This window comes from Perognathus longimembris, chromosome 10, assembly GCF_023159225.1.
Source record: "Perognathus longimembris pacificus isolate PPM17 chromosome 10, ASM2315922v1, whole genome shotgun sequence".
Classification (NCBI taxonomy): Eukaryota; Metazoa; Chordata; class Mammalia; order Rodentia; family Heteromyidae; genus Perognathus; species Perognathus longimembris.
Genome location: NC_063170.1, coordinates 10,825,508 through 10,848,935, shown reverse-complemented (window position 1 = coordinate 10,848,935; position 23,428 = coordinate 10,825,508). Strand labels below are relative to the sequence as shown.

The 23,428-nt window shown below is 44.0% G+C and overlaps 1 non-coding gene across 1 annotated transcript; it reads left to right on the top strand.

The window, feature by feature from the left end:
- Positions 1 to 4,257: 4,257 nt before the first annotated feature.
- On the top strand, positions 4,258 to 4,397 carry LOC125358940. The gene has a single exon (XR_007212455.1). It is a non-coding gene; the product is annotated as a U8 small nucleolar RNA (small nucleolar RNA).
- Positions 4,398 to 23,428: the final 19,031 nt, after the last annotated feature.

Here is a 23,428-nt window from a genome sequence, read left to right as displayed (position 1 = left end):
TGAGTGAGCTTGCTAGTAGGAAGGAAATCATACAACTAGCCCATTGGTCCTCAGGATCTTAGAAGCCAGATATAGAGCAGCCACAATTCGTATAGCCCCATCGCTCAGCGAAGTGATTTCCATTGCAAGAAACATCTTTTCACTTGAGCCATGTTCGCCTGTGTTGGTGACACAAGAGGCAGATTCTAACACTAGTCAGAAATCCTCAGATACTGATATTACTTGCTAAGCGGAGCTGCCTTCTCATGATCTGAAGTGACCAAGCTAGTTGGCTCTCAGAAATGCAGAGCCCAACCATCCTTGGCTTTCATCGCATTTCTCTGAAGCGAGCAGACAGACCAGCCATAAATACACAGGGAGATTTTTCTGCCAGACTCAAGCTTTGTGGAAGGCTCCTTTGCTGCACCAAGGTGCCCCTTCATTCTCCTTAGACAGAGTGCCTTTGTTTCATTTTCCTATTTGACAGAGGCTCAAGGGTTGGAACTGGGCAGGCACAGGGTGGCAGAGAACTGGAACGAAGAATGGCAGGGGACTGGGGCTTAGCAGTTACGGATGTGGAAGTTTCTCTGTCTGCTTGCTACATCCCTCCCTTCTCTCCCCATCTCTCCCTTCTCTCCCCATCACACACACACACACACAAAACAAAGGCGGCATCTTCTCAGCTCATGCTGCGTGTGTCAGAAGCGAACGTCCTGGGACTGTGCGCGGTGACCTGCTCTGTGTAACAGACAGCAACCCCAAACCATACAGAAGTTGCTACATCTGTTTTGGCTTTGTGCGCAGCGCAGAGGGGCGGGGGTGGGGAGGGGGAGCGCACTCATGGTCAAGGGCCAAACTACATGTCATATTTCATTACCTTCATTAGCTACTACATAGAAGGCTGCATTCAAAGAGAAGGTTGGCATTAACTCTTGAGCCACCGGGCCTTTTTCCCAACAAGCAATTTCACCTTCTCCTGAAGCTGACTGTTCTCTGTTCCTTTATGCTCTGGGCTCTGGTTTAACTAAACTGTAAATCAGCCCATAGGTCCGCGATTTCACCCTTTTAATGTGGAGGACACAAGCTACTGTTTTCGCCTAGGTAGCTACTTACAGATTACCCGGACATCTGGAAACTATTAGGACCGATGCTAGCGTAAACCCAACGGGGAGAGTGTATTTAGAATTAATAAAACTCTCTTCTCTTATTTTGTCCACAGTTGTCTTTTTCTTTTCCACCTACCATTATTTCTGTGATTTAGGATTGCCAGCTCCTTTCCCCATTGCGGGAGTGAGATAAGATCATGTTTATAGCTGTCTAGATGCTTCTGTGGATTTTTTTTTTAACTTGGCATCCTTTATTGAGATGACATTAGATTCACATGGTTCCCCCCCCCACCCTTCTTCTCTCCTTGGATAATAAGAGCCCATTTCCCCTGATTCATGCCGCATTTCTTCTGGCATTTTTTTTTTTCCAATGACGGAAAGAAAAGGAGGGGAATACATGAAGTAGATCTTGATACTGTGTGGCTATTAAAAAAAAAGCCATTCTCCTACAGCATGTTGAATACATCATGATTCTATTTAAAAATCATCTCTGGGCAGCACATGTTGTTATTTAATATTATGAAGAATGGCCCATTGGCCAATATAGGTCAGCACACACCTGGATGGTGGAATTAGGAAGCCTGGAATTTTGATTCTCTGTCTGAGTTCTGCCATTGATTTATTGCCTGGCATTAGACAAAGCTCTTGCCCTTAATTCTCCCATCTGTAAACTATGGATCATTATATCATTACAATGGTTCTACGAGTTCCAGTGACTTCATCTTCAGATGCTTTTGAAGGGCCTGGAGAAGACTGTCTTTGAACATTCCCTGCCAGCTAAGAGCACTACAGCATGCATTTATTTTCATTAATATGGATTTGAAAGATCTAAATGAGTAGTTTGCAAGCATGGCCCCCACAACCAGCCGCCAGAGCATCACCTGGGATCTTGTTAGAAATGCAAATTCGCTGCTTGTTTCAGATTCACGGAATCAGAAACAATCGCAGCGCCGCCTTTGAATACATTAGGCTCCCAGGTTTGGTCTGCTGGAACAGGTGTCCCAGTGAAAGTTTAGCTCCGCAGAGACATTACCCGAAAGCCGCGCTCTCCCTGCAGACGTCCAAGTCCCCTTCAGTTCTGACTTGTGGGAGATGTGGGCGCCAAGTTGGTTTCCTGGTTTGCCAGGTGAGCTCCACCACGTCTGCTAACATTGCAACCCTCTGTAGTGCTGGTGTCTGTGGAACGGCACCTTGCACAAGATGGACCCAATAAGGCCATCAGCAGAGGGGCGGAATGAAGTCACAGAGGGCAGGTAGCATGCCTCTGGAGCACCCCAATGGGCCTTTGCAGACTGCATATGTAGAGGTAGGAAAAGAGGAAGAATCACAGAGAATAATTATCTCAGGTCAAAGTTGCTGATCTGCCTGTGGCTGACTTACCCCCGCCCCCCACATCTCTTCCTATTTTATGAGTGGTCAGAAAATTAAAAAGGACCATGGGGTGAACCCATGAACATATAGTCTGCTTTTGTAAATCACTAGCAATAGGTCTGCTGAAGTGCAGAAACACATGCGGCAATAGTTTTCATTGTACGCCAGTAGCTAGGGCAACTTTCTTCCACAAATGATGATGAAGACGACGATGACGACGACGACGATGATGATGATGATGATGATGATGATGATGATGGAGTAGGAAGATGAGGAGGAGGGGGAAGAGGAAGAGCAGGAAGGGGGGAGGAGAAGGGAAACGAGGAGGAGGAAGAAGAGGAAGAGGAGGAGGAAGAGGAGGCGGTGACACTCCCTTTCTCATCCTCTGTCTGTGTTTCCGATCTCCATTAAGACCCAGGGCCATTGGGAATCTGAGACAAGGAACAGGAATTAGGATCATTGCTTTCGGTTTTCATTTGGAACCTCAGCACAGCCTCTGAATTTGTCCCCTAAGTTGGGTCCTACAATGAGACCTTTTTGCATGGCAAGTTTGAGCCTGGAGCACATTTTTATGGCTGCATTTTAAACCCTGGAAAATAGGGGTTTATAATGGAAGCGTTGACATAGCCCTCACTCTGGTGGGGAGAATGCCATGCGGGGAGAAATGAGGCAGAACGGTGAAGTGCTGTTTTTAATTTCTCATTGAGTAGGAGAAAGGGGCCTTGTTTACTTCTTCCTTTTTCATCTTCTTCTCTGCTCCTAAGACTTGCAACCGTTATTTTGAAATATATTTTATAATAAATAAAACCTCAGCCTGGGGTTTGAGTGTCCATTATAGAAAGGGAAGAAAGAGAAAGAGGGAAGGACATTTTGTTTTCACTGCATTGTTGCTACTTAGCCTCCCTCTGGGAAAGGTCAGATCTGCCGTTCTACTGTGACCCAAGGATTCCCCCGAGCCCCACCTGTAGGTCCTATTTTGACATGACTATCATAGCAACAGTAAAAAGTATAGTATTTGAAATACCTTTGTGTGTGTGTGTGTGTGTGTGTGTGTGTGTGTGTGTGTGTGTGTGTGTGTGTGTGTGTTGATTGGTAACAGTATATTGCAATCTGGGCCATTAGGAAACACTACTCATGTTCCCATTTTGTAGCTAGAGAAACTGAGGCGATTGATTCCTGGCGTGATTTCTGTTCTTTCCATTCAACCTTTATTAGCTCTCAGTATGCAGAGCCCCTGCTGTCCAGGAACTTACAGCCTTGGGACAACCAAAGTCATGTAGTAAAACCTTGTGACACCCAAACCCAAGGTAAAGTCACTTTGCAGTGTGAGAGCTCAATTTGGACTTAATCCTGCCTCCATTATGACTTTTTTCCCCTTTTTTCTGAAAGGTCCAAGATTACACAATCACTTATGTATGCCAGCGCTGGGTGTTTTACTGTCTGCCACTCTCTCTCTGCCCAGAAGGTGACTGTTATATCGGCTAACACCTTCTGTTACCATGTAGCTTCCATGTAGGAACCCTACATGTACCATGTAGGGTTTGTCCAGTAGGAGGGCTCGTTAGAAGAATGGAAGATGGGAGGAGAGGAGGAACTGGCTCCCTCTCTCCTGGAGTCAGACACAGTTGCATTGCTCTGCTGAAGACCAAGGCTTTGGTCCAGAGCCTTCTCCCACGGCCGAGGTTCATGGTGACCTTCCTTGACACCTCATGCTAGGGTGCTAACAGCTCCTACACTGTAGACATCAGCTCTTCTTGGTTTCCTTAAAGCCAGCTCATGCCTGTACAAATTGTCCCTTCAATCGTCAGGTAGGATAATCCTTACCTGTTCCTCCTTCAGGAGGGCAGATAGAACATGATGATTGGAGCTTGCATGACTTGTGATTAAGATCTCCGCGTGGCCTGGGACTTACAAATTGTTCCTTCATTAAACTCTTCTCATTTGGCCATTTATATGTGTGTGATCTGTTTCCTTTCTGTCCCTGGCTGATCCAACAGCTGTACAGAATGCATGAGTGCTCTGTGTGTGTGTGTGTGTGTGTGTGTGTGTGTGTGTGTGTGCATGCTTAGAAAATCACGACCATGTTCGGGCAGGAAATTTATAGTTTGTCTACACAGTGTTGGGATTTGTGGTGAGTACATTATGAAGTCACTTCTTAGAATTTAAGCCAGATACACATATCTATCACATACGGTGGCCAGCCCCTACAATTACATCAGATTTACAACATCATCACCTCTCATTAGGATGAGATGACATGAAACTTAGTCCCCTTCATTGCCAGGGTTAGACTAAATGAATGAACCTGGGTCTCACCCAAACTGGTCATTCTGGCATGAAGACTTTACACGAAAGGATGAAGCCAGAAGCTACAGGCATGCCAGACCATGGAACGCCCCGAGTAGCTTCACAGAACTGATATTGTCCCCATCAATTTTCTTCAGTCATCTCCAAATGGGGCACAGGAGGCTACTTGCTGAGGCTGGTCTGTGCTTACACCCACCAGACAGATTCCTAAGTGCATTTTAATCATAACGTGCCTTTGTGCTTTATGGAAGAGTTTACACTGTTCGCTTGCCTTTCCCTCTGATATTGTGCTGGATAAATCAGTGGCGATCATTTGTTACGCCATTCCAGGACGGAAATACACCAATGATAGGATGGAAGTGGCTCACCAGAAAGCCATCTCCTAAGATGTAATTCAGAAACATGGCAGTTGTAACATATGTTTGTCTCTCTGTGCGCTCTCTCTCTCTCTCTCTCTCTCTCTCTCTCTCTCTCTCTCTCTCTCTCTCTCTCTCTCTCTCTGACTTACTGAAATGACAGTGGAGATAGAAAAAGGCATAAAATTGTAAGGACCAAAAGAGTATAGTGAAGAAAGGGATGGCAGATAAGAAACCTCCAGAGAATTTTGGAAGCTGAGAAGCTCCTGGACTGTTGGTAATGGATACAATAAATATTTGGGAAGACAGGACTCATGTGGCAGAAAAAGCAAATGAATGTCAAGTGTCAAGCAAATCTGAGGTGATGGAGCTGGTAAAGCTCAGCTGCTGGAGGCCTTGGCAGATCTTTGGGTGTGAGTGTAGGTGTAGGCTCAGTGAGAGCCTAGTCACAATGTAAAAGACAGTTGGTTCTCTAGATTCTTCCATCCTATCCTTCTAAGTCAAGACCCCGCCCCGCTAAGCCCATCAAATCCTGGAGCTTTGGAGTGGATCAACAGACTCTGATTTGGGTTATGGGGCAGCATGGTTTGAAGGATGCTCTTCCACGCAAGAGGGATTACGTGATGGTGCACATGGAATGGTGAGACTGTACCCCTCCCTCCTTCCCTGGGAGTTGATGGGAACATGGGTAGCCAGGATTAGAACCTCTAGGCTGGAGACTGGAGGATTTCTTCCTGAGGTGGCTGACTATCCCCAGAGAGAAGATCCATAAATACTGTTGCCTGGATCTCAAAGAAACAACCAGGTCCCTTTCTGAACACAGAGATTACCAATACCACACAGAGCTTCCAACAGATTTTTTAATTTGTCATGAATGAGCAGGCAAAAATTTATCCATGTGAGGAAGCATTACTAGGATGACAGCAGGGGAAAATGAACTCAGAGTGAAGAAACAGGCACAGTGTAGAATATAACAGAAAACATAAAAAAATACCCAAAAAAACAAATTAAGGTACTCAGCCAAAGAAGTTACCATGTCTGCGACCTAAGAATGGGATGCTGCTTAAAAGATTGCTCAGGATGAAAAGTGTCTTCTGAATACCCAGGCAACAATGGAATATGGCAGACATTTTGTATAGTAGGATTAAACAATCCAGAAAGGAAAGTAGTGACAATCAGAACAGCGCTAACCTTCTCCAAAGAAGTTCCTGGTGGCTCAGGCCTGTAATCCTAGCTATTCAGGAGGCTGAAATTGGAGGATCACAGTTCAAAGCCAGCCCAGACAGGAAAGTCCATGAGACTTTCATCTCCAGTTAACCAACAAAACGTCAGAAATGCCCTCTGTGGTTCAAAGTGGTAGAGTGCTAGCCTTGAGCATGAAAGCTAAGAGACAGTGCCCAGGCCTTGAGTTCAAGCCACAGGACTGGCACAAAAATAGATAAAAATAAAATAAAAAGAAGTAAAATAAAAAGAAGCCCTGGAAACAGTAAATGTTGAATAAGAATTCTTTGCAGGGTAGAATTTAATGCCCACATTATTGTCTAAACATAATGGTATAATTTACCTTTCCCATTTTTTTTAAACCAAAAAAAAAACAAACAAACAAAAAACCATGCAATAATCTAAACAAGAAAACATTTAAAGCCCAGGAAATAAATGATTCAACACTAGAAAGAAGTAAATGGAAGTCTTGGAATGAGGGTGGAGGAATTACCTCAGATGTATTCTTGGCAGAGGACTCAAAATAGAAATCCAAACTAATTTGGAATAACACAGTGGGGTTGGTGTATGTCTGGTGGGATGGATAGCATGACTTATGTGACATGTTTACATGTCACATGTTCCATTGTGCATTGTGACTGCTTTCTGGGTTCTAGGCACTGTGTCAGGCACTTCCTAGGTATTTCCTCTTTTAACCATCAAGTGTTGCTTCCTTTCTTCCCCCTCTTAGAGAAAAGCATTGAGGTTCAGAGAGGCTGAATAATTGATTTTGTTCAAGTCCTATGCTATCTTTTAGGGGAATAGTTTGTCTTCTCTACCCTTTAGAGAATTAAAATGGAGGAAAGTAAGGTAAACTGAATATGTTTATTTGAAAGTAAAAGGAAAGCTATAAAAGGAAGTGATTTTTCATCTGGGAGGGGCTCAAAGAGGAGTTGAATGGCGTCTTCTCATAGGATGGTTTACAGGGTGGGTTCCTCTTGGGCTTTGCTTTGATTGTTTGGTGGCTTGTGTATGTGCTGCCCCAGCTCTTGCCATTGGTTGAGTGGTCACCCAGGGCATTGTGGGAAGAAGAAGCATTTGAGTGGGAAGAGCCTTAGGCACTATGGCAACAAGAAATGCCCTGATGGAGACATGTTATTGGCCATGTGTTAAGTTTGCCACGCTTTATCCTGACCTGCCTAACAGTTCCCCTTTCTCTCTATAGTGCAGAGCCCCAGTACTTACCTATCTCCTTCCCCACTCTTCTTCCTGCCATCTTGTGCCTACTTCCTGTGGGTTTCATTCTGTCTGTGACTCTGATCGTGCCAATCTTCCTTGCCTGGAAGACATCCTTTCCAGATGTTTCCAGATGTTCCTTTCGGCTCCCTCTCCGTCCTTCCTAAGTGCATTACAGCTTTGACAGATGACTGTTCGTATTCTAGGTTCTGCTCAAGGGCAGCTCAATCAGAGACTTTCAGGATAGGGCCCTACACAGACCTTGAGGTAGAATTCTGGTGAGTGGTGGCATTTTATAAGCATAGTTTTCTGTCAGAAAAAAAAACCCCAAAACAAAAGCATAGTGATTTCAGATTTAGATAGACAATGTGCTCTCTTGCTCAGGTAATGAGGCAGGGAACATTAAATAAAATAACTAGCTTTAATGCTCCTGTTTCTTTGAAAGTCCCCAAATTATATTAATCTCTTTGTCTTTGCAAGTAAATGATCCCTTTCCCTTTGGTTCATCATAATCACTGCTAACACGTTTAATATGGAATGAACAAAAGCCTGTAGCTTTTGCAGGCAAATCTTTTATTGTTATTATTACTATTATTGTTATTGAGTAACTGATATTACTTTTCATGGGTGCCTAGGGACTTCCCTGTAAATAGCAAACAGACATCTGAGAAAGCAATCCTTGTCTTATAATAACACTTACTAGCTAAGTTGCAGTTTCAATACAGGAAGTCTGCACATACATCCATTTTTCAGATATTAAAGTGTTTCACTAATTAGAATGAATTAACAGAGAAAACTGAACCCACATGAGTTCCAGTGGAGTGAACCCTGGTAGCTTGGCAGAGTCCGTGGTGGAGGAAATGATGCCTGAGGCCTCAGTTAGATCAAGAGAGAGAAGGAGTCTTCAGAAAGTCTGGGGGTCGTTGTTTCATGAGACTTTTGTCTTTGTCTCTGTACAACAAGCCTGACTGGTTCTGATTTCACTCGTGCCCCATGCTTCTCTTCCTTAGATGTTCATTTTTGGAGCTATCAGGCTGCGTGAGGCTGCTGGTGGTATAACACAACACATAGCACACTGTTGTGCACTTGCCTGTTTATGTCAGTAGAAGTACCCTCTAAAAGAATGACAGTAGATGCATACACCAATAGCATGTCATCTGTTATCATCAGTACAAAGTATTAGGTACCCCACAAAATCCTGAGTATTGTTATTATTTTAGTATCATTCTGGGGCTTGAGCTCAGAGCTTGAACACTGTCCCTGAGCTTGTTTTGCTCTACCTTTTAAACCACAGCTGCACCTTTTTCTGTAGTTTGTTGGATTTAGAGTCTCACAGACTTTCCTGCCCCGGCTAGCTTTGAACCACAAACCTCAGCTCTCAGCCTCCTGAGTAGCTGAGATTTTAGGCGTCATTATACTGGCGAGGCTCTATCCTTTTATATGAGTGGCAGCACAGTTAGCTTGGCTATATCATCCCCGCTGACATTTGGGATAACAATGTGTTTCAGTAGATAGTACCATCGCTACCACACCACTGGGCAATAGGGGTTATTATGCCTTGCTCATTTGGGAATCCTACCATATAGAGGGTGCATCATTGATCAGAACATTATTGTTAATGTGGCACATCACTATAGCTGAGGTACTTCCCTATAAAGGCCTTATTTGTCATTGTAGCACTTAAATTTTCCATTTGTACATGGTAGATAGCACAGAAATGAGTGAACATTGGATAGGATTTTAGGCCCCAAGATTGGTAGTCTCATTTTTGAGGATCTCTTCTGAGTCACATTCTGGATTGCAATGGCACTGCCTTCTCTTCCTTCTCTCCCTTCCCCTCCTCCTTTATCACTGTCACTGTCGTCTTCTTTTTTCGAAATGAATAATGCTCACCGCTAACTTAAAAATTAACTTGTGGATGATTATTATAATTGGATCATGTTTCATTCCAATACAGATTTTTATTATAGGCACTGATTTTTATACTGGTGGTCTTTGAAGATATCCTGAATTTAGTCAATTAAGAAAAAAAGCCATATCTGGACACGTGGGTGGCTCACACCTGTCATCCTAGCTACTCAGGAGGATGAGATCTGAGGGTGGCCCATTCAAAGCCAGCCTGGGCAGGAAAGTTTGTGTGACTCTTTTTTTTTTTTTTGGCCAGTCCTGGGCTTTGGACTCAGGGCCTGAGCACTGTCCCTGGCTTCTTCTTTTTTTGCTCAAGGCTAGCCCTCTGCCACTTGAGCCACAGCACCACTTCTGGCCATTTTGTATATATGTGGTGCTGAGGAATCGAACCTAGGGTTTCATGTATAGGAGGCAAGCACTCTTGCCACTAGGCCATATCCCCATCCCCTTGTGTGACTCTTATTTCCAATAAATTAGCAAAAAGCTGGAAGTAGAGTTGTCATCTCAAATGGTAAAATGTCACCCTTGAGTAAAAAAGCTAAGGAAGAGTGCTTTGGCCCTGAGTTCAAGCCCCAGAACTGGCACCAAAAAAAAAAAAAAAAAAAAAGGAAAAGAAGAAAGATAAAAAGCCAAGGCTAGGTGTGGCGGCTCATACCTATAATCCTGGCTACTCAAGAGGCAGAGATGGGGAGGGGGTTGCCCTTTGAAGTCAGCCTAGCGAAAAGTTAGTGCCACTTCATATCGACAATGACAAGAACCACCACCACCACCACCACCAGAAAGTTATGCATGGTTGTTCCCGCCTGTCATTCCAGCTAGATGGGGCACTAAAAGTAGAAGGATCAAGACCCTATCCAAGAAATAATTAAAGGCTGAAGGTATTATATGTGAAAGAGTACCTGTCTATCTCAAGGCCTTGAGTTCAAGCCTCAGTACTGTCAAAAAAAATAAAAAAGAAGAAGAAGAAAGAAAAGAAAGAAGACAGCCCCACCTCTGCTGTTCTCAAGGTGTAGTTTTTGCCACATGTTGGAGCGTTGTGTCTTTCTCTGCCTGGCTATCTTGTGGAGATTCCAGAAGGGCCTCTCGCTGGACTCAGGCTGGGGATGATTGCTGGGGATGTCAGACAGCCCTACCTTTTCTCCCCCAGGACTGGCCAGTACCTTTTCTTCTTTTCCACTCCCTCCAGTGAAATCTCCACTTGGAAACTTCCCAGGGAATATCCCGCGAAAGAAGTAGAATCTAAATGCCCCCTCCCACCAGGAAGGCGCCTTGACCTTCCCGGAGCTCACATTTACTTTGTTGGCCCTTATTTTTGCAGGGACGTGATGTCTAGCATTCAATAAAAAACAGGGATTCCATCCTGCATTGCCATTTCACTATCTTCTTCTCATGGATGCGTTGAAGGTTTCGTTTTTAGAAGGCAAGAACAAGAGGCTTGAGTTCTTTATAAATCCGTTCGTTTTTAGCACAGCGTCAAGGGACCCTTGTCACATTGGTAGGGAATCAGGTGACCATCCAGTGGCTTCAGTTGCTAAGTGCTTCCTTCCCCAGGTCTGAGTTTTGGAAATAGTTAAGCCAAGCTTAAGACGGGGGAGCACACATCGCTGCTCCCCTAGATGCGATCACTGTGATCTGAAGGCTGCATCTGGAGAATATATCTTTGCAGAGTATTTTCACCGTTCATTTAACACTCAAAACAATTCCTGTAACCAAAGGAAGATGATTAACAGACAGAAACGGGAAATTAAACAGAGCAGGGGCCTGACCTGCCAGGTGGTGGCTGAATGAATATATGTGCAGATGGAGGAATGACCAAGCAGAAAGGCAGCTGCTCAAAGAAAAAATTTTGGGGGGGCTGTTTGTTTTTGAGACAGGGTCTCACTTGCTATGTAACCCAGGCTCCTCTTGAACTCATGACCTTCTGAGTGCTAGGATTACAGGGCTGCACTGCCATACCCAGCTAGCACTGTCCCACTTTGTGTTGAAGGCTGATGGGTTTTCAAACTCCCCCTGGGCAGTAAAGGGTGGCGGTTAGAACAGCGTCTCTTAGCCCAGACCTGCTACCTGGCAGTGGTGGGCGTGCTGGCTGCCCTTCTTCTGTTTAGGGCTTTTTCCAACATCTGCTCTATTTCCTGGATGTGAGGTTCCGGAGTTCCCTTAGCACTCTGCAACTGGCCTTGCTGTTTTGTAGCATCCCATCTCTTCCCAACCCATTCAGGGTGCATTGGGGTTCCTCCAGCTATACAGAAAATCAATCAATCTTCCTGCTGCCATTGTGCTCATTGAAAACCCAAGGCCCTAACCTCTCTGCGCCTCAGATTCCTTACCTGCAAAATGGGCTGAAATGGCCAAAGAGCCATCACAGGTAGGAGAAAAGAGTAACTGTGGCGTGGAGTAAGTGTGAACCGGTTCTCAGCCAGCCCCATCATCATGAGTGAGGCATGCACAGAGAGAGAAAGGCAGCCCTTGCAGGGGAATGCACAGGGTCTAAACCAAGTTAGTTGGTGCAGGAGCACAGGGAGTGACAGGGATGCCCTCGTCCCCGATGTAATGGTTAGGAAAGTCGCCTCCGAGTCACAGCTAGCCGGGAATCCATGCTTCTTACAAAGGCCGGCTGCTCTCTCTTCCGGGAGGAAGGGAGTGGCGCAATTCAGTTGCATAACGTACAAGGATGTAAATCCGATAATGTTGGGCCTTAAAAAGAAAAGAAAAAGCGAGATAGCCAGCCGGTGCTCCCGCCAGCCCCGCTGATTGCCTGTATGGACAGCTGGCACACCTTAAGACGGGAGAACGGCTCAGCCGGGAATGTAATAAGGCTGGGGGAAAGAGGCAGCATGAAAGGGGTGACCTTTATTTGCAATCATGGCTGAGATTTACAGTTTATTACTGATAGCTTTTATAAAGAGCCATTCAGTTCAGAGGTGAGAGGTTTGTCATCTGGAAATGCAATTAACTTTACCTTATCCCAATCCCCCTGGTCTTAGTGTGAGAACAGTTTTGGAGCGCTCGGGCAATATCACAACTCCCCTCGAATTTCATTTCTGTCTAGTGGATCCCCAGCTCCCTGGCATTAGCGCAGTTGCATATTTTTGAGTAGTAGTATTTTTCTATTATTGCTACTCCCTGCCATTGATAGCTAGAAGGCACTTGTATATTATATAGAGAGAAAATATTATGTATATATATATATATATATATATGATCTAAATTATTTGATTCTGGAAGGAGGAAACCTTAAAGCAAGGAGCCCTTTTAAAACCACAGCTAACAGAGTCATACACGCAACCAAGGCGTTGCTGTCTTAAAGTGTCTGAAATTAATTACAGAAATGAAGAGGCTGGGCCATGGCAGGCTTGTTTTGCATCCAGATAGGGCCATCGGAATTTAAGCCTTATCCCCTGCACAGGTCTGTGACAGACACAGTGAGCAAGGAGAGACCCTGCTCTCCCCTCCCCACGCCCGCAAGAGGCCCGCGAGCACTCAGAGGGAAGCACCGTGCTGATCTAAAACACGGAAAAAAATGGAAGCGATTTTGGCACCCCTGCTGCGTGTGTACGCACAGTCCCCAAAGGTCTATTTTTGTTTCACAGGTTCAGTTTTATGGCCCTCTCTTGTCTGTTAAGTCAAGTCTGCAGGAATTTAAGAGCCAGACACAAAAGCAAGAATTTAGTTTTTTTTTTTTTTTTTTTGCCAGTTGGTTTGGGTTATTTGAAATACAACCTAGTATATTTTCCACACTAGGCTGCTGCCAGATAGATCAGAGAACGGAAGTGACTCGAGCAGCCCACATCCTCAGATATATATTCTTTTCAATCTCGGCAGAACTGAAGGAGAAGAGCAGGAATCTGTTGGGGACCTCATCCCTTAGTGACATATTGTCTGGTACTCTGGGAAATTCCTTTTGCCTCCAGAAAGCTCCTACACCTGCCTAATAAAACTCCAAATGGAAGGACCATCCACACACACACACACACACACACACACACACACACACACACACACATACATATACACACACAAATTTTCTAAGGCTCTATCTCAAAACTATTTCCTCTGGGGTAAGGTAGAGACAAATAATTACTACCCCTGTGTTATTCATCCCGATTTTATTGTGGCTATTATTTTCATCAGTGTTAGAGGTTAATATCCCTATTTTTCCCCTCCACTGCCTAAATATAACGGGGCTCAGCACATAGTCAAGCCAGGTAATGGAGGAAATAGCATCGCCTCCAAAAGAGGTTCAGATTAGCCCATCTGAAATGAGGGCTGGGGGCCCTGGGGTAAGAATTGCCCTGCTGCCGTTGATAGTAGATAGATTTAAGCCCATAGTATTTCTTTCATTCTTTCTTTCTTTTCCAGCTGAGAGAGGTCGGGTTAAAAGATTCAGGAGGTGAATAGAGCATGAAACGCGTTTCTATAACGTATTCTATAACAATGGAATGGCATCACCGAGAAGAAAAGCATCCGAGGGCCACCTTTAATAGGACGAAGGGGAAGCAGAGACATCTCATTTATTCCTCCTGATAGAACTCTGGAGCCCCAAGTAGGGTGGAACGGGCGTTTAACTTAAGGGGCTGTACTAAGCTTGAGAAGAATACTTGCTACTGCCCTGGCCCATCCAGTACCTTTCAAATGAACCTTTGCAAAACTCAGGTTTTAAGTCATGTTTATGCCCCAAGCTGGAATGGAGGAGGCTTAGGTGAAAGGAAGAGTCACTGAAAGTTTGTAGAGTTCAGGGAGACCACTGGCTTGGCTTAGACTAGGTACTGACAAGGAGAGGGGAAATGAATGCAAGATGGCTTTTGGTGATGGCACGTAAACATACTTTGTATTGAATATGACCAGGAGTAAGTAACACTCAAGAGAGGGCAAGAGATCTTCAGGTCTCATGAAACCTAGTTTTGTCCTATCTGTCCTTCCCTTTCTTCTCTCTCTCTATAGCCAGGTTAGCCATCTTTAAGTTTTTCACTTAAACATAGCAACCCCATTGTACATAGGAAAGCATGTATAATTATATATATACACATATATGGGTATATATAATTATAGATGTTATATACATCTGTATATGTATACGTGTGTGTGTGTGTGTGTGTGTGCGCGCGTGTGTATACACCTGTAGTCCTAGCCACTCAGGACATTGAGATTTAAGGATCTCAGTTGGAAGCCAGCCTGGGCAAGAAAGTCTGTGACAACTCTTTTCTCCAATTAACCACCCCAAACCAGAAGTAGACATACGGCTCAAGTGGTAGAGTGTTAGCCTTGAGCACAAAAACTCAAGGACAATGCCCAGGCCCTAAATACAAGCACTGGGCCTGCTGTGCACACACAATGAGCCCAATGGCTGGTTGACTTTCACCAATAAAAAAAAAATAGAAATGATGGGGCCAGAATAAGCTACAACTGTGATAAACACAGAGTTCTGTACTCAACCAAGATTGGATCTAAACAAGAACAGGACCAGCTAGGCACAGAGCTGGCAGGGCTGAAGAATACCCAGGACAAAAGAGTTGCCCACACTAAGCAAGACTTGCACACCAGTGCCCTTACCTCTCCCAAATGGGAGGGTGTATAGCCAGAGGTGGGAGAATTGTTTCATGTCTCCTTACCCCAGAAGATTCTAGCCACATCTAGAAAGCTAGCTGGGGTTTATATCCCTTCCCTCTCCAGTTGGAAAGGGAAATAAAATGTGGAGGAAATAAAAGGAAGGCCACAACACCATACAAATGTTGGGAAGGGACACTGGCATGGACTGACTGAAGAAGTAGTTTCTCTCCACCTAGAAGACAGAGGGGAAGTATAAGTCCCTTCAAGGTAATCATAGAAATAAGAGAATGAGATTAGTCACTTCCTGAATGGCAGGACTGTCTGTCACGGTTTAAAGCTAAGAAAAGAAAAAGGTAGCCATTAGTAAAAATGTCTTTGAAGCAATAAGGACTGGACAGTGTACAAAGCTCTCAGAGGAAGGAAGCCAAGTCCTGCCACTGCCCTCAGAAGCGGATCGAATGAGATGGTAATGGAAATAAAAGGAGCATGAGGCTAGGGACTTACTAAGTCCTGTGAAATAATTGGTCTGATAGGGCCGGAAATCGGCCTTTGGCTGTGGCCCATGCAGGAGGCCGCAGAGGAAGGTAAATCGACTGCTCAGTGCTTCTCCAGACATGCCAAAGCCAGGCAAATGAGGAGAAGTTCCTCCTGACAGGTGCTTTAAATAGGCCAGTGTCTGAAGTTTCATTTGCCCACCAGCTCCTCATCTCCATTCTTGGTTTATCTGAATAGCTGTGCTGTGGGAACTGGACTAAGGGGCACAGGGCACAGTCTCCAAGGTGTCTGGCTTATGGAGAAGATTTTCTAGTACCAGCTGGAACCTTCCAGAGTCAGTCCTAGCCTTGCTTAATCTATGTAGAGCTGTGGTGACTTGAATGGTGATCCTCAAATGCTTGCATTCACCCCACATTTTCTTCCCCTATCTTCGCTCCCCTCTTCAGTCTTCCTGTTATACTGACATCATCAGTGCCCCTATCTCTACCAGTTTCTCCATCCTGTCCCCCCCAAGTTGTATAGTGCATTTTCAACATAGAGTCTAGTGAGTATCACTGCTGTATTTGTTCACCCTTTGTCCCAACATTTCTGTGCCCCTCCCCTTACCCTCCCCCAAACAGATCAACAACATACAAGACAAAGGTACAGAAAATAAAAACCACATCAATGAAAAACAACCCTCTTGTTTCCATTTCTTGGAGTTCATTTTGATAAATATTATTTTATATGATCCTACGCACAAGACACAGAATGAACCCAGATGCTCTTCAGTGGATGAATGGATCAAAAATGTCACACACTCACACACACACATATGTATGTATGTATACACACACACACACACACACACACACACACACACACACACAATGGAATTCTACTCCTCCATCAGAAAGAATGGTTTTGTATCATTCCTAAGGAAATGGACAGACTTAGAAAAAATTGTTTTAAGCAAAATAAGCCAGACCCAAATAAACATAGGTTGCACGATTTCTCTCATTTGTGGTAACTAGAATGTGTCCATAAATCTACAAGTAAACACACTGGATGGTAAAAGACAAAAAAAATACATTGGGATGTGATAAATTATATAGGTCTCTAGACATTCACACGATGAGATCAAGGGAGGATATTCTTAGAGGAGGATCTGAAAGGCTCAATACCTATGTGCATATGATCACATAAAATAATATTTATTGAAATGAACTGCTTCTTAATTGCACATCTTCATCTCCTTTTTTTTTTTTTAAACTGCAGTGGTTCCAGACAGCAGTATTATAGTTTGCTTTTAACAGATCATCCTTAATTTTTTTGTGTTTTTTTGGCCAGTGCTGGGGCTTGGACTCAGGGCCTGAGCACTGTCCCTGGCTTTTTCTTGCTCAAGGCTAGCACTCTGCCACTTGAGCCACAGCGCTACTTCTGGCCGTTTTCTGTATATGTAGTGCTGGGGAATCGAACCCAGGGCCTCATGTATACGAGGCAAGCACTCTTGCCACTAGGCCATATCCCCAGCCCCCAGATCATCCTTATATCTTAGTGAATTTTGTAATTTTTATGTTAGAGAGGGTCATTATTATTGGAATGTCCCACTTTATACTTATAGATGCTAGTTCATCACTATGTAAGTATTGTTTGGGTTTTTTTGGCAAAGCGGTGTACTGACTGCCCTTTTGTCTCTGCCCACAAGCATAGTGGCATAATCATCAGAAGTCCAATTTGGCTCTCATCTTCTTGGGGACACATATATTTCTTGGCTCATGGCTCCTCCTGTCTTCAAAGCTTGAAATAGCTTGTTGAATATTTCCAACATTCTATCCCTCTAGCCCTGGTTCTTCAGCTATCTTCTGCTTTAGAAGGATGCTTGTGATTCAATTGGACCTAGCCTAATAATAACAAATTAATCTGTACATCAATAGGTCATCTGATGAACAACTGACTTCTTTAGGTTTAATTCTTCTTTGCCACATAGCATAAAAATAGTTACTGTCTCAGGGATTAGAGTGTGGACGTGTTTGGCAGACCACTGTCCTGCCTACCACAGGTAGCCATAAATCATAACTTCTCAGATAAATGATGGCTTTGCTATCACACACCAGAAAACTCCTTTGATCAAATACCGAAGCCGAAGGGTCTGTGGGCTTCCTGGAGCCAAATAAATGGCCCAAGAGAGCAGGATTCAAAGAACTGGGGTCATGAGCAACAGTCTTAGTGTTTTGCCACATCCTAAAGCTCTGCATGTCTTTATAAGATAACTGATTTGTGGACATATCAGAAAATCAGCAGCAAAAATGCTTTTCCCTTTTAAATATCTTTTAGCTCTAGTAAAGAAGAAGTTTAGGTGCTTGAAAAGGTAGACATTCTCTTTTGCATTTTAAGTCACTTTTTTTAAAAAAGAAATGAGACTTATTTTTTTAAATCCATAATGGGTTTCTGGATTGTCACTAGTTTTCAGTATTTATGGAAAACCAAATAACTGCCTAATCTAGAACTGCTGGGTATAAATATAGATGCATACACCCATTAAAATTTAAATAAGAGTGGTAGCATGGTGCTATTAATCCTGTAAGCATTTGATGAATTTGTGTAATATACTGTACATTATAAACTAACAGAACGCTATTATGAAGTGTCATAATGACATTTTCTAGGTCATATTTTCAATCAATCTAAAAAGAGCTCATTAGGGGCCCAGCAGCTTGAGATGGTCTGCTAGGTGGCTCACAGATTTGCTTAAATTCTCATGAAGTTTATGATCTAAGACAGATGGGACCCAGCATGTGACTGGAGACACGGCTTCTAGCACTGATTCTGTTTTAAGTATCTGTGTGCAACACTGGGGGTGGGGGCGGGGCATGTTTTGAAATCCTGGCTTTAGATTCCCAAACTACCAGGTAGAAAAGTTAGCCAAGACTCTGACTCAGGGTCAGAGTCAAGGATGCTTGATTTAGCCAATAAAAATACAGGATACCTAGTTCAGTCTGAATTTCAGATAAATAATGAGTACATTTTTTTTTTAGGCCATGCCACAAATATGGCATGGGGCATCTTTGAAGGGAACACTTATCATTCATCTAGATTTCAAGTTTTACTAGGCATCCCATATTTGTGTTTGGCAAATAGAGTAGTTTCTGGAATATGTGGTCTCCCTCCCCTTCCTTCCACTGTACGAGGCATGCTTCCTCGGGTGAAGGATTCTGGCATTCTGTTCCTCTCATACCAGTGCCCCAGTTAGCCACCACCAAACACATAGAGTTGGCCTGCACGATACATTCCAGGCTCCATGAATATTTGTGGAATGGCATCTCAACTCTGTTCTTGCCATTCCGTTTTAAAGTTCAATCAGTGTGTAATCTTTGACCTTTATGTATGTGTGTCCTTCCATTATGCCTGCACCTTCACATGCATAATTATATGGCCATAGAAATAACGTGTGTGTGTGTGTGTGTGTGTGTGTGTGTGTGTGTGTGTGTGATAAGCTCAAGGAAGAATGAAGGTGACGCTCAATTCTTTTCTTTCAGCGGAAAGAGAATAGCTTGAAACAGAAGGTAGGGTTTCAGATGTGGATTGTATTTGAGAACCGTCACCATCCGAGGGTTGCTTTTAGTAAATGCACAGTAATCCCAGAACACTGAGGAACAGAAGTTGTATTTATGTGGTATTCTGCTGGACTCTTCACTTGTGCCTCTGTTTCTTCTCCCCCACCCTGTCCCCCAGCTTGTGTCCCTGCTTTGTGTCCCAGGAGGCCAAGTGGTATGGACCATATGCACAGAGTCTTTGCTTTCTGGTTTCCAGCTGCTTTTGGCAAATGGGAAAGAAGGCAGCCTGAAGGAACTGGAGAGTGGGAGTTGGGTAAGGCTAGGCCACAGGACATAGCCTAGGGCTGGCTGCATCCGTGTTACCAGAGGCTCTGGCTCCTTTCTGCTGCCCTACCCAAGCTGTAGGAATGACTCTTGCTCTATGCAAACTTCTGGTAGAGGGGTGTTAAGGCCCCTTGCTGTGGATAGTCATAAAGCACTCTGTCTTCTTGTGGTTTCCTCAACTCTCTCTCCTCTTTATAATTAGCATCTTCAATGATTCCTTCTGAATATGCCATCTGTTTCCTGCCAGGATTTTGACAGGCACGAGTGGGTAGTATTCTTAGCTGGTTGTATGAGACTCCAGGACTCAGGCAGGGAGGCTAAACTCTCTCATCCAAGTTCATATAACTCGTAAAGAGCCTTGTGAGTTTGATCTGGGTAGAACTGGAACTGAATGAAGCCCAGCATCTGTACATGAATAGGAAAGAAATGGCAGAGAAGGGAGTGTGTGTAGGTAGATCCTTAGGAAATCTGATGATGCACTTGGAAATATATAATATAATTTTCTTAGTTGCCCTGGAAAATATTCTTTGAGAATAAGCCCTACACCACCATCTATTTTCTTTTTTTCCATTTTGGGGAAGTCAGAATAGGAAGAGTTCTTACATACTGACTTTTAGTCTTTCAGAAACCCAACAATGTTCAACAAAAGTAGGAATAATCTCCAAATTTGGTGATTCTCATCTATTTCCCTCTCTCTCTCTCTCTCTCTTGAACACACACACACACACACACACACACACACACACACACACACACCCTGCTGCTTCTGATACTTTCTATGTATTTGCATCACAATTTTTTTTTTTAGTTCAGATAATTTTAGCTTATAAAATGAAGGCATTCTTAGTATAACTCCATTGCTCCCATTGCAGTGGGCCAGGACAGTGACATGCTTAAGGCCATGCATTTTCTCTGTCTGAGACAATGGTTAGGGATGGCCTGGACTTAGGTCCCTTTTCTTTCTTTTTTTTTTTTTGGCCAGTCCTGGGCCTTGGACTCAGAGCCTGAGCACTGCCCCTGGCTTCTTCCCGCTCAAGGCTAGCACTCTGCCACCTGAGCCACAGCGCCCCTTCTGGCTGTTTTCCATATATGTGGTGCTGAGGAATGCCACTAGGCCATATTCCCAGCCCCTAGGTCCCTTTTCTTGAATCGGACTATTTACCACAGGCTTTCTCTGCTGCCAACTTACCTTGGCATGGAAAGTGAGAGAGAACTCCTGGGAACTCCTGCTGTCTGCCATCTTGAGGCTTCCCTTGAGCGACTGGTGCTGGGGGCAGCCTGACTGGCCAGTTTACTTCCTCTCATCCTCTTGCTTTTGCATCCCAGACTCATTCCGCTTTATCCTCCTACTCCGCTGAACACATCTCTTCACAGCTTTGGGTTGCCTCATGTGCAAGGTCTTCTTGACTTATGTCATCTTCTAACTTTTTCCTTTATCCCTTTTGATGCTTGCTAGGTCACATACCCTGCTGATGGTAACAGAGGCACAAGTGACATTGATAAAGTCGAAGTGTGGGAAGAAGGTCAAGTGGGATGATGGATGCTAATCACTTATTCCTAGAGGGAGAGGGAAGGGGCTGATGTTCCCCAAAGATCCAGCATGTCTTGAAAAGACTATGATCAATACATGGACAACCACCTTGATGTTAGTGCTGAGCCATTTGTTTCAGCAAAAAAAGAAATTAAATGTACAATCATAACACAAGGAGACAACAGGTTTCTAAGGATAGGCAGGTATTTCCCTAACAGAGAAAGTTGTTGTTACACGGTTTTATTTTAGCTAGTTTTATAAAACTGGAGTTTATTCATTCTGTCATTCTAGGGAACTAGAATGACAGTGAAAGGGAATGCTTTTTCTATAGAACGTTTTCTAAGAGGTGCATGAATGGAACAGATTGTAACTTAACTCCAATGCCAAGAATCCAGGCAAAGAAATTCTGCTCTGGGGCCTAGATAGGCAAGTGGTTTTAATTTTAACTCCCCCTTAGCCCCTAACATCATACAGAAATGGACAGAGAATAGCTCTTAAGCTTTATTCTAAACACTATTCACAAGATTTAGTCACAGAGACCATTTTATTTTTAGTGTAGGGTTTTGAACTCAGGGCTTGGCACTTGCTAAGCAAATGCTTTTTTGCTGAGCCCTGCCTTCAGCCATTTTGCCTTGGTTATTTTTATGATATAATCTTGTTTCCTGCCTGGGCATATGCCTGGACTATGATCCACCTATTCGGAGGCTTTCTGTCCTAGCTAAGATGACAGGCACGTGTGGATAGGTCCAGCATCTTTCCATTGAGATGGAGTCTTGTAGGCTTTTATGCCTGACTGGCCTAGACCTATGATACTCCTGGTCTCAGCATCCTATGCAGCTTACAATGATAGCCACGTGCTGCTGTGCTCAGCTGCTGATTGAGAAAGGGCTCATAAACTTGCCTCAAACCATGATCCTTCAGTTCTCCGCCTCCCAAATAGGTAGCATGACAGGCATGAGTCACACGCATCTAACTCCATCACAACCAATTTTGGCAAGTTCTGTTGCATGACCAATGTTTGCAGTAAAACCATATGAACCCTATTGTATGCATTCATTTCAGTCCAGAAAACCAGAGTATCTGTACTTGTCACTGAAATGCTTCTCCAGAGAGTGTGACCCAAACTAAACCCATTATTCTTCTACATGAAATCCAAACTAGACTTGTACTTTTCTGTCCTGTGTGTACTGGATACTTTGTATGGTGTTTTCCCAAGTTAGTTTGGACTGGCTCTTAGCCTTGAACAAATGACTCTGGTCACTATTGAAATGAACATGCAAATTGCAGGTATTCCACTGTTGTGTTTAAAGAAATTCTTTGAGAAGTGAAAGAAAAGGAAGATCAGTGAAAAAATAAGAAAGAAAAAGAAAGGAAGGAAGGAAGGAAGGAAAGAAAAGAAGGAAGGAAGGAAAAAAGGAAGGAAGGAAGGAAGGGAAGGAAAGAAGGAAGGAAGGAAGGAAGGAAGGAAGGAAGGAAGGAAGGAAGGAAGGAAGGAAGGAAGGGAAGGGAAGGAAAGAAGGAAGGAAGGAAGGAAGGAAGGAAGGAAGGAAGGAAGGAAGGAAGGGAAGGAAAGAAGGAAGGAAAGAAGGAAGGAAGGAAGGAAGGGAAGGAAAGAAGGAAGGAAGGAAAGAAGGAAGGAAGGAAGAAGGAAGGAGGGAAGGAGGAAGGAAGGAAGGAAGGAAGGGAAGGAAAAAAGGAAGGAAGGAAGGAAGAAAGGAAGGAAGGAAGGAAGGGAAGGAAAGAAGGAAGGAAGGAAGGAGGAAGGAATGATCAAATGAACTTGGGTAATGCCCTGGGGGAGAATGGAGACTGAAGATCTTTGAGGATGGAAATTTGCAGGCTAGACTTCCTGATCCAGCACAGTGTTGGTTTCTATAGAATACACACCAGAATGTTGAAAACTTCTCTGTTGTGGGCTACAAACTACAGACTGAGATGTGTTTGCACAGAAACAGCCCAGAGTTCTTGCCCCTGGGACCTTCAAGTCCCTGGTTTGGTGTCGTTGACAGTGGCTGGGATATGTCTAGTGTTTGCTCTGGGGAGTTTCTCTGGGGAGTTTGCTCTTGGGTTGTTCCTCCCATATCCTTCTTCCTGGCCAAGCATTCCGCATAGCTGGCTGGTCTATGGACACAGCACTCTCTTTCCCTCTTATCTTGAGCTCAGCTAGCATTTCTTTTTGTATCTGTTGTTTTCCTTGGAAGCATGAAGCATTAGTTTTAATCAGTTTATAGAGCCCCTGACCTAATTTTACATCTGCAATAAGATCACTCTGAATTCTCAGCTTCCCCATGGAGGACAAACCACTGCCTTTCCCCCCCCTCCCTTCTGCGTTCGCTTCTTTGTGATGGGCGTTAGAGAGCACGGCAGCTTCTGTCCCGAACTGCACCGCTCCAAGAGCAAATTTATTTATATATTAATTTTATATAAAAAAAGATTTCTCACAGGGAGCCAGAGATTGAATCACAGGCAGAAACCTGATTTATGGTGGAAGGCAGGATAGCAGCGAGCAATGTCAAAGAGCAAACGCTTCGA